This window comes from Protopterus annectens, chromosome 4.part1, assembly GCF_019279795.1.
Source record: "Protopterus annectens isolate FY-2018-M chromosome 4.part1, PAN1.0, whole genome shotgun sequence".
In the NCBI taxonomy this organism is placed as follows: Eukaryota; Metazoa; Chordata; order Ceratodontiformes; family Protopteridae; genus Protopterus; species Protopterus annectens.
Window position 1 is genome coordinate 151,540,790 of NC_056734.1, and position 13,838 is coordinate 151,554,627.

General features: G+C 37.0%; 1 protein-coding gene across 8 annotated transcripts in view; it reads left to right on the top strand.

Annotated features, from left to right (window-relative positions):
- TNIK (TRAF2 and NCK interacting kinase) overlaps positions 1–13,838 on the top strand; it is a 1,728,926-nt gene that overhangs the window by 1,039,456 nt on the left and 675,632 nt on the right. The gene's annotated exons all lie outside the window — the stretch shown is intronic.

Sequence of the window (13,838 nt, forward strand, 5' to 3'; positions counted from 1 at the left end):
AATTTTCACCGAACACTAATCTTTATGGACCTATTTCAGTATGGCCCAAATGAGGATACAGAAAGTGCTACGTATAGGAATAAATGCAATCAATACAAGCAGTGTATAAATGCATTTTTATAAGAGAGCTTGACTTCAGGATTGATATACATCAGTTAGTCCACAACCCCTTTTCCCATTTTTACACATGGGGTGTCAGGGTGTCACTTCAACAGTGACAACTGTCTACAGCCAAGCTTTACACTGCCTTGTGTCTAGCCCTGGCATGGATTGGTATTCATAAATAAATGTTTACTGTAGAATTGCAAAGCCAAAAACATCAGTAAAATACAATAATAAATGAACGTTATAAATGAAGAGCAGATTCTTAATATTATTATGCATGTCATGCATAGTAAAAGATAGATAAGGAGAGAGAGCGCAATTGGTGTCAGGGTAAAGACAGATTGCCCGAGTAGTTACTGAAGGAAGAGAATTGATTCTTTATATAATTTGATGGTGTCAACCAACATAACCTTACCCCTTCTGGGATAAAGAAGCAGCTCAGCCCAGTTAACAGTTGTCTCCTAAATGAAGACAGAAGACTGATTACACCCACACATATCAGACTGCTTGTGGAACAATACTTAGGCCAAAAGCAAAAAGTGCCCACCCTTCATGATTGCTTAAATGATGTTCCATTCACTGGTCAGTTTTCATTCAACATCAAGGATATTATGGAAGTTAATGGCCAAGGAGGTGGAAGGAGCCTGATGGTGGGCAGATGTAAAAAACAAAAGGGACCCAGTAAAGATGCATTTAACTGCTGTGCACATGTTACCTTTTGAGTAAATCATACAGTCACTTATGAACACATGGCACACCTTTTGTCAAATCTTTGGATTGGGAGCTTAGCCATGGAACTGTTTTAGTTTCAGGATTTTGGTCATCAGAACTTGCATGTCAAGACTGTATTTGTCAGCTGGTGTTATGCTTCCCATACTATAAATATGTTCAAGGTAATTGTGCCTGTAATTTTAGGTCTTAAGTAGCAGGACAATCTAAACAATTTTTTCATTGATTGTACATGTCAACCTAACTAGTACACGATTGACACATTGCATTATTGTTTTGTTACTACTTGCCTTACGACTATCTAATGCCGAACAGAGTAATTACTCTTTTACAAGAAATTGAGTTACATACATGCATCAGAGGCAATTGCAGGCCCATGTGTAGCCGTAATGTGGAATAGAGTTAATATTTCCAGCAGTCATGAAAATTGAGAATTTTTTATAAAGATTGTACAAGGCTTGGGTGGAAGGTTCTGCAGCAACTTTCTCCAATTTTGGGGAAGAACCTGCAACTACATGAAGCATTAATGTCTTTACTTGAGCAAATATGCCCTCCATATTCCTTGTGAGGAGAGGGTGCATCACCAAAGTCATCTGTTTACATTTTGGATAGATTATCAACCAGAGATTTATTCACCAATTGGGTCCTCTTTTGTGGCTTACTATTTACCAAAAATGATTATGCGTTTATCTACAAAATTGCTATACACTGTAATTTGTTTGCTAACAATCCCAAAAAAAGATTAAATACTTAGATAACTAACATATATACATCATATTGATCACTGCTGCAATAATCTTAGCTATATGGGTTATATCCTGCCAAGGATATAACAGCAGACCAGCTTCCCAAGCTTCAGGGCACCTTTAATGCACCCAAACTATCAGGCAGCTCAAGCTGAGCTGACTAAAAGATAAGTTTGGGTGCAAAGCCCTTCAGAGCTTTACTACAATCAAAGATTAGTCTCTGAGGCTTTCAAGGATTGGCAGTCGACGTATACTGTTACTTTGCTAGGCAGATAAGTTCCTTATGGGGAAAAAACTTCCATTTGGTCATTTTGCTTATTAGTTGTACTTCAGGAAAGTTATTTTAAAACTAGGAGTTTGTGTGTTAATGGACTGCTGTGAGACTGTACTGTACTTTTAAATGGAAATGCTCCTTTTTTCTGTCAGTTTAAAAGTTGTTTATAGTAACTGTAAACAGTTTTTTTCTGTGGAGAAATTGTTTGTTTTACTTTGCGGTGCTATTATAGTGTTTTAAAGTGCATGTTGCTATGTTTGTCAGGGGAAAAGTGACTTATTAAAGACTTTTTATTTTTGCCGGCATTTCCTGCTTCTTTTTCCTGGAAAAGAGACACAATTTTTGGCTTGACAATGGAACAAACTGTCAGTCCCACATTTTGTCCTTTATCCAGCCATAAAAAAGAAAAAGTCAAGCAAACAGTCTTTGCTACCATAGCAGGCTAGCAGCTTGAACCAGCCACAGGTGGGTGACTCTGCTGTGGTCATTTGTTGCTTCTCACACCACTCATCTTTTACACCCATCCCTCTGGTATAGCCCCTACAGCCACAGTGGACCGGGGGTTATCCATATCATCTGTGGCTGTTAAGGTCCCCTCAGTAGGTAAGGAAGAACCAGTCTTTCTAGTCCTGGGAGAGGGAATGGAAAAGCGCCCCTGTTTCGGTCAGAATTTTGTGTCCATCTCTAAGGAAGCTGTAGATTCCACTAATAACATTGGTGGCTCTATTTTCCATGTCCGAAAGAAGCGTTAAACTAAACAGATAGCTACTCTTCCTGAAATTGCCTTAGATGGGAGTAGCTTACTGGGTCTGGCTCAGGATTTAATTCAATCTTTTTTGTAAGGTAGTTTCTGATAAAAGAAAGATGGATACTTCCTTACCCAAAGAGATCCAAGATTCTGAATCTGGACAGGAGGATGAAGGGACAGATACAGGGTTTTCTTCACAGATTTCTGATTCAGACTCAGGAAAATTCAGCTTCCAACTTTCTCTGTGTGTTTGGGGGGGGGGGGGTTCTCTTTCTCTCCGACTGTTTCTACAATATGCCTGTGTTTTCAGTGGGAGAACAGTGAGGATTCTCAGTCTCTGAGAAATTACTATGAGCTGTTACAGAAGAGATTTTCAGGACCTGCACCCACTCCTCCAGTTCTGTATGCCTTGGAGGATGTGTGTGTTATTGCCTGCAGTTTTCCTGACAGTCAGCCAGCTGTCCCTAAAAAGGCAGATAGGATGTATAAAGTTTCTCAGTCTTTTAAGTTTTTATACATTCTTCCCAAACCAGATCCAGCAACTATAGTTTTAGTTAACCCTGCTAATAAATACTTAGTTAATTCCAATCCTACTATTTCTGATAAGGATGGGAAGTTATTGATAAGTATGGGGGGAAAAGTTTATGATTCTGCAACTTTAATTTTCAGAATTTTGAATTGCTAGGCTCATATGTTAATGTTTGTCCTGAGTAATTGAGAAAGTATGGGGCATGCTTTGTCTGCAGTTAATTTGTGTGAGAAAAATCTACTGTAAATAATTTAATTTCTTCAATTGTTCAAGTCGCACATTGTGTATGACTCTGTTGATACTTCTTCAAGGGCTATGACCACTGGTACTGTTTTGAGGAGGTTTGCATAGCTTCATTCTCAGAAACTCTAAGATTATGTTAAAAATTAGATTTTAAATTCTCCTTTGGAAAGAGATTTAGTTTTTGGTCCCTCTGCTGCAAAGTTGATCACAAAGTGTGGTGAAAATTGCAAGCTGATACAGGGAGTTTCTAACATTTTTCAGCCCTTCTTTTCCAAATTTTTAAGAGATTCTCTAACTCCTCATCCAGTTTTGGTAGGAAACAAAGTAAGCAGTCTCAACAAAATACAGGTAATCAGATTTTTAAGAAGAAATGGCAAGGGATTCTAAGAAGAATTCTAGAAACTCCCAAAACCAGGGACTGTCCATTAAGACAGAATGATATTTAAGAGATTTTGTTCCCTCTCCCATCCTTGCTCCACCTTTTGTCTTCCAGAAAGTCTGAATCTCCACTTTTCTCATTGGCAACAGATAGTTTTCAATAAATGGGTTGTGAAGATCATTCATCAAAGTTACAGATAACAATGGGAGGAAATGTTTCCTTTCCATTGGGGTAATTCCCCATACTCCAGACCAGACTGTTTTATTTCCACTTGTCCTGCATTACTTGCTCTCCCAGGGAGTGATAAAACTAGTCCCCCTTTCCAGGTGGGAAAGGGGTTTTATTCAATGATGTTTTTAGTGCTGAAGAATGAAAATGCTTGGAAACCAGTTTTAGACCTTTTTTCCTAAACCTTTTTGTGATAGTGCCCAAGTAAAAATGTCGTTTCACCACCTGTTACCTTTTCTTTCTCATTCAAGTTTCCTGGTACACTAGATTTAAAAGATGCTTATTATCACGTCCCTATTCATCCAGATTGTAGGCATTTCTTAAGGTTTTGCAGGTCTGGACCATATTATAAGTTCTCTGCCTTACCCTTTTGGACTGTCCACTACACCAAGAGTCTTCACAAAGTGGCTAGCTCTAGTTATAGCTAACTGTAGGTTACAGGGTGTCCACATTTTCCATATTTAGATGAATTGCTTATTTTTGCAGAGTCTTTTTCAAACTGTCAGGAGTCTCTCTTGGGTAAAAATTATCTTACACAAGCTGGGATTCCAAGAGGACATTTAAAAGTCTTTCTTGACTCCTCCTTCTCACAGGATTGTGTTTCTGAGATGTCAGCTAAATACCACAGTTTAAAGAACTTTTCTTCCACAGGAAAAAATAGATCTCTATCTAGATCTATTTCTAGGTTTTCCACATAGACTTCAATCACTGCGTGGGAATACCTCATGATTTAGTTTTTACTAATTGGTTTGTCTGTGTGACTTTTTTACTCTTTGGTTTGGATTTTAGTTGGGATTTTTGCAGACACCTTAATGGTTATGGACATCAGCTGGGTTATAAACCCTGTGTTTCTAAAGTATAGCCAAACATTCAACTTATACTCTGCTGACGAGATTATCAGAAGGTAGAAACATACATATGTAGATCTAATGGGGTTTGGCTTTATTGTCCTGAATGTATCCACAAAGACTGAAAAAGAAAAAGTAAAAAGTCATGGACATTCATAAGCCATATTGCTTAATACTTGATGTCATTAAGGGGTCATTTGGATATATCCAATGGGCCTCTATTATAGGTGGTTTAAGGTATCACACAGTGAAAGCTCTAGCTTGGCTGGGTTTTCTTCTAGTTATTGCTAATTAGTTTGTCTGTGTGATGTTTTTACTCTCTGGTTTGGATGTTAGTTGGAATATTTTGCCGACAGCTTAATGGTTATGGACAGCAGCTGAGTTATAGACCCTGTGTTTCTAAAGTAGAACTAAACATTCTACTTATGCTCTGCTGTCCAAAGGCTAAAACATGCACGTCCAGAGCTAGGTTGGTTTAGCTTTATTGGCCTGAATGTATCCACAAAGACTTAAAAAGAAAAAGTAAAAAGCCATGGATATTCATAAGCCATATTGCTGGAACACTTGATGTCCTTAAGCGGTCATTTGTATATATCCCACAAGCATCTGTTATATGAGGTTTAAGGTACCACACAGTGAAAAAACAAGCTTGGCTGGGTTTTTCTTGTAGTTAGTTGCTATAATATGGCCTTTCTTACTCCTCTCTCAAGGTTAATTATTCAGCCATTTCAACATGTCGGCCCATGGATCCTCCTCTTTCAGTGCAGTTTCATGCTAAAAGGTTTTTGAAAGGGGTTTTAAATAAGGGGTCTACATGAAAACTGGTGGCCCCCACTTAAGATCTTAATTTTATGTTGGAGAAGCTAACACTTGCAATGTTTCAACCAGCTAACCTGTCAGAGTTGAGGATGTCCTTCTGTATTACTTTTGCAGTATTTGTCATAGAAGGGATGTCCTGCCCTGAGCAGCCCGACATGCAGCCAGTATAAAAAATCCTAAAAGAGATCTTGCGTCTGCTGTACATCACATTTATGCTCCCCGCACAGAATAAAGGACATAAAAGGGACATTCAGATGCAACTACCTAGAACTTCTTTTGCCACCAGTTCGAACACCATTTTGCCAGTTAGTTTGAATGCTTTATTGCTGTACTGAATATTTAACAACAGCAGATAAGTGTCTAGAATTCATGTCATCCAAGAACGGAAAATGTCAGTGTGGGAAGCAGATTCCTTGTAAGTAGCATCAGAAACAGTGTCTTTCTGTTTGGGTGCTTCCCACGAGCATACCTCTTATAGTATCTCTAAGATATTTGTGCTTAAGACACACAGAAGCCATTTGTCTTCCCTGGCCATTTGTCTTGAAAACCAGTGGCTTAGATAGTTAGCCCAGGGTACCATGACAGAATCCTTTAACCCAGAGATATTCCGGCTAGGTAAGAAGAAGGTCAAGAAGTCTCAGGCATCTGCTATAGATGTCAAGGAAGAACAGTGGTTGATTATCTTGGAGGGTCCGAGAGGGATTCCACAGATATTAGTTCTGCAACATCAACTTAAATAAACTAATTTCATGTAATTGCAAAATGAATAGGTAATTAGTGGGCTATAAGTCTACAGACTATTGGAAGCCTGGCCAATAATCTGAGGTAAGAATCAAACCTTCTACTTTGTATCTTTGATGTAAAGACCTTAGCCATTATGCCAACCTCTCTCCCTATAAGTAAGAAAAAAAGAGGAACAGTAAGCATATACCACCATTTTTCAGGTAGATACAGAATACCATGTTTTACTGAATTGAGGCTAACACATCAATGCCTTGGAAATGTAATTCTATAGCTTTCTTTCTAGAGACTCTGGAAAAATACTCATGGATTTTAGTTGGCAACTTATCTAGGCAGAATTTCATACAGGTAAGACAAGAATCCCATTACAAATTATAAGCATTATCGCCAACAGACTATATCCCACCACTAAAATGGAGTCATAAGAAACAACAGCATTGCCAAATGTAAATGGGTGTACGTGGCTGCTACTTTGTGTTGACAGAAAGACCAAAGGCCATCATGACATGTCAAACAACAACGAACATGTTTGGGAAATACTTACCATGAACAGAGTCTAAAACCAAATCATCTACCTTTGACAAAAATATGACTGAAGAAAAAATTGTATGAGGAGGTTAATGATTAAGAAATTTTAAAATTATAACTGTGAGTGGTCCTGCTCATGCAGACTAAGAAAAGAAAGGAAATGAGAAGACAGCCTTCCTTTATACTACATGAAATTTGACAAGGTAAACTGAAATGGTGGTTGACAGTTAGAAATATAAAAGCATTTCAGTTGACTTCATACAGTCAGTTAGTATGAACTTAGCTATAAACACATACTTTTTAAAATAAGGCATTACGACCAACATAGTTATAAGATATATGTGAAAATAAGACATTATGCTCATTGTAATCATAAGATCTCTGTAAGTCAACATCTAATGTAGCCACTTTCTTATCTGGAATTAGTTTAATGAACGTATTCACAGCCTCACCATAGCATGTGACAAATGCCTTGACTGGCTCCTTAATAATTAAGTTCTGAAATGATGCATTAACATGAGTAAGGGGTAAATGCTGGAAAATAAGTTTAGCCAGCAATTTAATGCGTGTGTATCATAGTAAGTGAATGCTAATTCATTAGATCATGTAAGTCACCTTTCTTTTTAATAAATGTTGTAATGTCAATGTTTTGATGAAGCATCAAGCAAAAGTAATCCAACCATTTGGGGAAAACATTGACACAGTATTGGTAACTGGTTATCAGTAAAATGACAAAATTTATGATCACCACCGTCCTGTCTAGGAGAATATGTTTATTAACAGATTTGAGAGCTTCCTTATTTATAAAAACAATAGGGCAAGAATCTTGATATGATAATGGAGGCAATTAGTTCAAAGAAATGGGTGTACATTTCACTGACAAAGAATGCCAAATGGTATTATGTAAATAGGAGCTATTATATTTTTCAACACCATCTGAATCATGTAAGGAAAAACATAAATTGTTCTGCATATTTTGTAAAATTAAGAAATTATGGACAAAAATATTTTTCTATGCACTTTTTCTGCTCCTCTGCCATTCTGCCATCAAGCAGCTACCATGGCTGCCTACACATTCCTTTACTGGGGCAAAAACCTAGTTCCCATATATTCTTCTATTAGATAAGAGTGGTCTGCAGCTGGTAGTAATGTAAGCATCTACATCACTGTGGGGCTAAAGGCACTTTTTTAGAAGGAGCATGCAATGTCCCACATGTACCCTCTGACAGCTACTGATCCCAGCTTGGGAAGCCACACCCACACCCCTCCCACAGCCGCTGTTTTACTGATAGGGATAGAACTCCACCCACTCCTGGAGGGGTATGGGCAACAGTTAAGTGGGACACTAACTCCTCTTCCAATGTGGGCATACAAGCAAGAAGGTGAAAGTTTATAGACTCCTACCCTGGCTGTTGCAATACCTGAAACACTGATGAAACATAGATTGTCGGGTTACAGATAGGGCTTTATCCCTCTGTGCTAAAAATAATCATTTTTTCCCTAGAGTACAAGATTGTTGTCTGATGTCTGTCTACAAAAGTCCTTTTTTAGAATGTATTTAAATTACATTGTTTTTGATGCAATAAAACACAGTCATCATGTTCCAGTGCAGCTTGGTAAGAGCTAAGTGCGTAACTCCTCTCTTGTCTCCTTTTCCAAAATTCCAACTTTTTAATATCTAGACTTTCAGACAACAGTTTAATTTTAAATGCAGACTACCAAGGAAGCCATGATAGACAAAACTGACACAAGGTCATATAATCAAACATGTATATATGAATGTTAAACATTCATATATAAGTATCACTAAAAGGAAGATCAGTATCCCCTTTTGAGACCACTGAACCCAAACACACAGTATTTTCCTTTGCAACTATCATTCCACAAGACAAAACCAACAAAAGCAAAATCTATTTCAGATTTGAATTGGGCCTTAAAAAAAAAAAAAAAAATATATATATATATATATATATATATATATATATATATATATATATATATATATATATATATTTTTCTCTCTATATATATATATATATCTATATATATCTATATATATATATATATATATATATATATATATATATATATATATAAATTGTCATGGGGATAGTAACAGTATAATTATTATTTATAACCAGCTAAACAAGAACTTTAACATCAAAAGATGAAGATGATCTATAACTACAATGAAAATTACCACCAAACTATATTGCTTGCATCTGGTTGCATTCCTAAGAAGTAATTAGAGTAACAATGCAACCATGAGCAAATCACAATCAGTTGATGGCAACCACTGATTAACTAATAATAATGTATTACATATAGCAGTATATTCTTAGGCAAATATCTACTTATAATTTAATAAATCAAGTTTGAAGTGCTTTTATACACCAAATGCATAACTATATAAACCTCTAAAATACCCTAATCTGCTGCCATTACCACAGATAATACCCAGAAACAGAGCACCAAAATAATAGTCAAAACCCAAAGAGCATTTCTGTGGTTAAACAAAAAATCCATTCAGATGTTATCTGAGATAATTAATTAGCATCTTGAAAGCATGCAGTACTCACTCAAAAACACTATGTCCTAGAAAAAATGCTATGATAACTTGACCTCTGTTTTGTAAAATTGGCATTAATGGGTAATAGAGGAAACCTTACGTTTCTGTTTTCATAGTTCACATTTAGAGACTGTCTTGCCTATTGCAGAAGTAGATTGAGTGACTGAGGCCTGGCTTACCTTTCTGCATCTCAAGTCTCCTTCATCTGAACTATCATCAGTACAGTGTCTGGTAGGTATAACAGTGTAGTGATTAGAAAAAGTACCTCTTTATGAGCCTAAACAGGATATAATGCAAGGCTAAAATTAGTTGTACACATTTAGTCAGTGCTGTTTACAATATAATGCTCCTTGATAAGGTGGGGCTTGCATCAGTTGGCATTCCTAAGAAGTAATTAGAGTATCAAAGTGACCATAAGGAAGTGCTTAGCTGGGCAGAAGCCGCTCTGTCACTGGTTTGTTTTGTTTTTACCTTAATTTCCAATCTTCTTACTTACCTTTTCCTTACACTCTAGTAAAATTAAATTGCCAGTTGCAGAATGAGTATGTGCACACATATGACCTGTTTCACTCCCTCCCAGTCCAAATTCTCCCACCAGCCCCCAGTCTTGTCAGTTTTTAATGGACCTTTCCAACCCACTTTTACAGCATAATTTCTGCCTCTGTTAAACAACGCTGACACTGCTACCACTGGAAAGTCATGCTTGCACTTCACTGCAGCATAAATTATTATAGTATTACCCTAAATTGCGACTTCTTTCCGGTTTAGGACATGACAGTATGGACAGTGAAATGACATCAGTAACTCTGACTTTAAGGAATAATAACTTGGACACTACAATGGCTTCAAAATTCAAACTTTTACATTAATCATACCAGTTTTCCTTAAAGCATGAACAAATTCCCCAGAAATTGCTATTTGGTTGGCAAATCTTCTGCTCATAATCTATCAAACATAAATCCCCTTGTAAGGTTACTCAAAACCAGCTCTCTCACCTGCCTACCTTGCCAATAATATGATGCCAAATAAATGCCTATACTGTTCAATTCTTGCTACTAATAGTCTCTGGTGACATCTTCCTAAACGCAGGGCCTACACAATTCCAGTTTGCAGTTGTGAATGTGTGCAGTGTATCACCAACAAATGGCACATAATTGAATAGTAGGCTGCAGCAACAGAATACTTCTGTCCTGGGCATTTTTGATTCATGCTTAAAAGACATTCCTTATGTAACCCCTTCCATTTTTATTGAGTCATTGTAAAAAGACATTTCTTATGTACCTACATCCTTTTCACAAATCTATTCTGTCTTTGATGGCAAAAGACCAGAATCAAGACTAGGAAGTGGGGTCTTTACCTTCGAAAAAAAGAATGGAAGTTTCTCACCTGTACTTATTGCTAACCATAAGCCTAGTAAGGACATTGAACCCAAGCTGGTCACTTGCACAAATTACTATTGCTGTCCATACTAATATTTATTTTGCCACTATTTATATTCCACCACCTGCATCAGCTGCACTCCTTGAGAGCATTTTAAATGCTGCTACCTATATAACTAAACACAGTAAGCTAATCATCATAGATTTTTTTTGGACCCATCAAAAATAAACTACTCCATGTACCTTAGCATAGGAACTGGACAAGCTTGCTTAGTACAGGAATAAGATAAAATTCTGCCAACAGTAAAATAAGTATGTACTTTTGGGTGTTTTCCTCACCAGTACTTTAAAAAATACAGCTCTGTATAATTTCTCCAAAGCAAACTTAGTGATAACTGCCTGGTCCTAACTATGTGACGCATAAAGTTAATACATTTATCCCCCATCTATCACATAAATTTGTGACAGCAGTGTGGGATTTAATGTCTTTACCCCTCCTGTTTCTGATGGGAGAATCTCAGATTCATCAGGCCAAAAACACCCTTCATTATGACAGTTTGTTCAATAAGTCTTCATTGCCAATGAAGATGCCCAGATGTAGCACATATTCTACAACAGCATTCACAATCATTAATCAAGTGCCACATTCTGTGGCAAATATAATACTTTAAACATTGTCGAGAATACGGCAGGGATTCTTTATACCATTTGATTTCAATAAAATTATCCAAATGTAAACAGGCACCATTAAAAACTATGCATTCACCTTTCACCCTACATTCCATTTGCTATGCCACCAGATTGGCAGCATTTTGTCATAGTTCTAATGTCAATATTTTCTTTGCATGTTGATTAGAAATAATGATGGCATTTCTTTTTTAACAGTTAACTTTATTGTAATAAACATTAATATGTGACCATAATGAAACATCTTACCATTTAACATAACATTCAAAAAAGTGGCGAACATGTTTAGCAGTCTGAAGCTGCAAAGCATTCATGATCTGTACAATTTCTCTAACAGTCTTGAGAAATATGTTCAGCGGATTTAAAAATTGTAACCATATAAAGTGTCTGTCAGCCTCCACACAGTCCTCTATAACAGCTTTCCTTACAATGTTCCTGCAAGCTGGTAATAGAGAAATAGTTTATGGAGGTCCAAAAACTCCAGAAGTAATCTGTGCCTGTTTGTTTAAACCGGACCACTTTAAGCAAATGAAGGTGTGGTAAGAGCCACTGCAGAATTGCGGGCAGTGAGTGTACCCCTTTATTCATCCTCTTCTTTAGGTGCTGCGCCACTAGCATTGACTGCAGACGCAGTTGATGATGCATACAATGATAATGCTGGGTATTCAGTATGTTCTGGTTCAGTTTGAGTTCATGCTATTAGGTAGGACGAAGAAGCTGATATCTGGGAATCTGAGATTGCATCAAAAGCAAGCATATCCATATCAGCGTGGCCATCATTTTTATCAATAACTACAGTAACAGTAACAGCTGAAGGATTGGCGTTGCATGCAACTAAAACCAAAGTTATTTCCAGAGGTAATGTCCCCATATCGACTTCATATAAAGCACCATTACAAGTTTCATTCTGTGAGACATGCAAAGAGAGATGTACTATGATATGTAATAGTGGAAGAAGAGTATGGAATATCCCCTGGGGACCTGGTCAGATTACCTGTGGCCAGGAAAAATACCATCTCATCTCTGCTGTGAATAAAGGTAGTAGTTTCACTTTTTCATCTCTTCCCTGTCAGTAACCAAATTAAATAATCTGTTACATACTATATTTAATATTTACATGTATCCCCTTAGTCCTGCTGAAATATATAAAAAAAAAAGAGTATGAAATAAAGTCACATAATGGACCTGGATGTAGCAGGGGCTCTATTTAACATAACAACTGATTGCATCATGTGGGAGCTGAATATAATGTTTTACGCATCTCTGCAGTTATAAGATGCTGCTACCTTATCTTTAAGTGAATAAACATATGGTGGGGTAGGTGCACGCACTATAGGCTTAAGAAATTACATTTGTAAATGAAGTTACAACTGACAGATTGAGGCTTCCTTCTCAGTGGTGGATTATAATGTGGCTGCCCTGTGCCCACACCTCCAAGGAGGACCACAGACATCCAACCACTCAGTATATGCAAGGAAATAGTTTTGTTATCTTCAGCACTACTAACTAATTTTATGTAGCCAATGAGAACATAGCAATCATTAACAAAAAAAGTTCTGACATAAACTATTAAATAACACAATGTGTACTTACCTCTGCATACTTGTGGACCCTTTGCATATGTGCAGAGTGGGCCAGTGGCGCTATTCAACCAGAGGGGCTTTATTTATTAATTTTACAGTAAAATGCTTAGTTGCTTCTAAAAAACTACAAGTTTGTCTGTAATTGCTCTATCTGTGCAGCTGTGGCTTTCTGATCTGTGCCTTCCCCTGATTTATTGCAATGATAAATGACAGAAAGCCAGCAGATTTTAAATGGTATTGTGGTAGTCAGATTCGTGATTTGAAGGTGCAATAGTGTGGTGGGTTGTGGTAACATAAGGTAGTCAGTCATTGGCTCTTACAAAGGTATATAGCAGGAAACATCACAGAAACAGTTTTTGAAAGAAAATCACATTGTTCTTCTAAATAAAATAATGTGTAACAATAAACTGAGATACAAGGCACATGTATTAAGAACATTATGAAGCTATGTCATCCAAAACAATACAGAAGGGATCGCTGAGATATGGAATCTCTTTGCTAGTTATGGAACAGGGCTGGTAGATGTTAATTTTACTTTGCATAACGGTAACAATAAGGTCTAAGAATATGCTGCTACTTTGTGAGATGTTGTTATTCACTGTCAAACTGACTAACTGTATGTCATGTGAACAGTTAAAAACAACATGCCATCATAAATGATTATTCCACAGTGATTTTAATGGTTCATTAAAGGACGATGTGT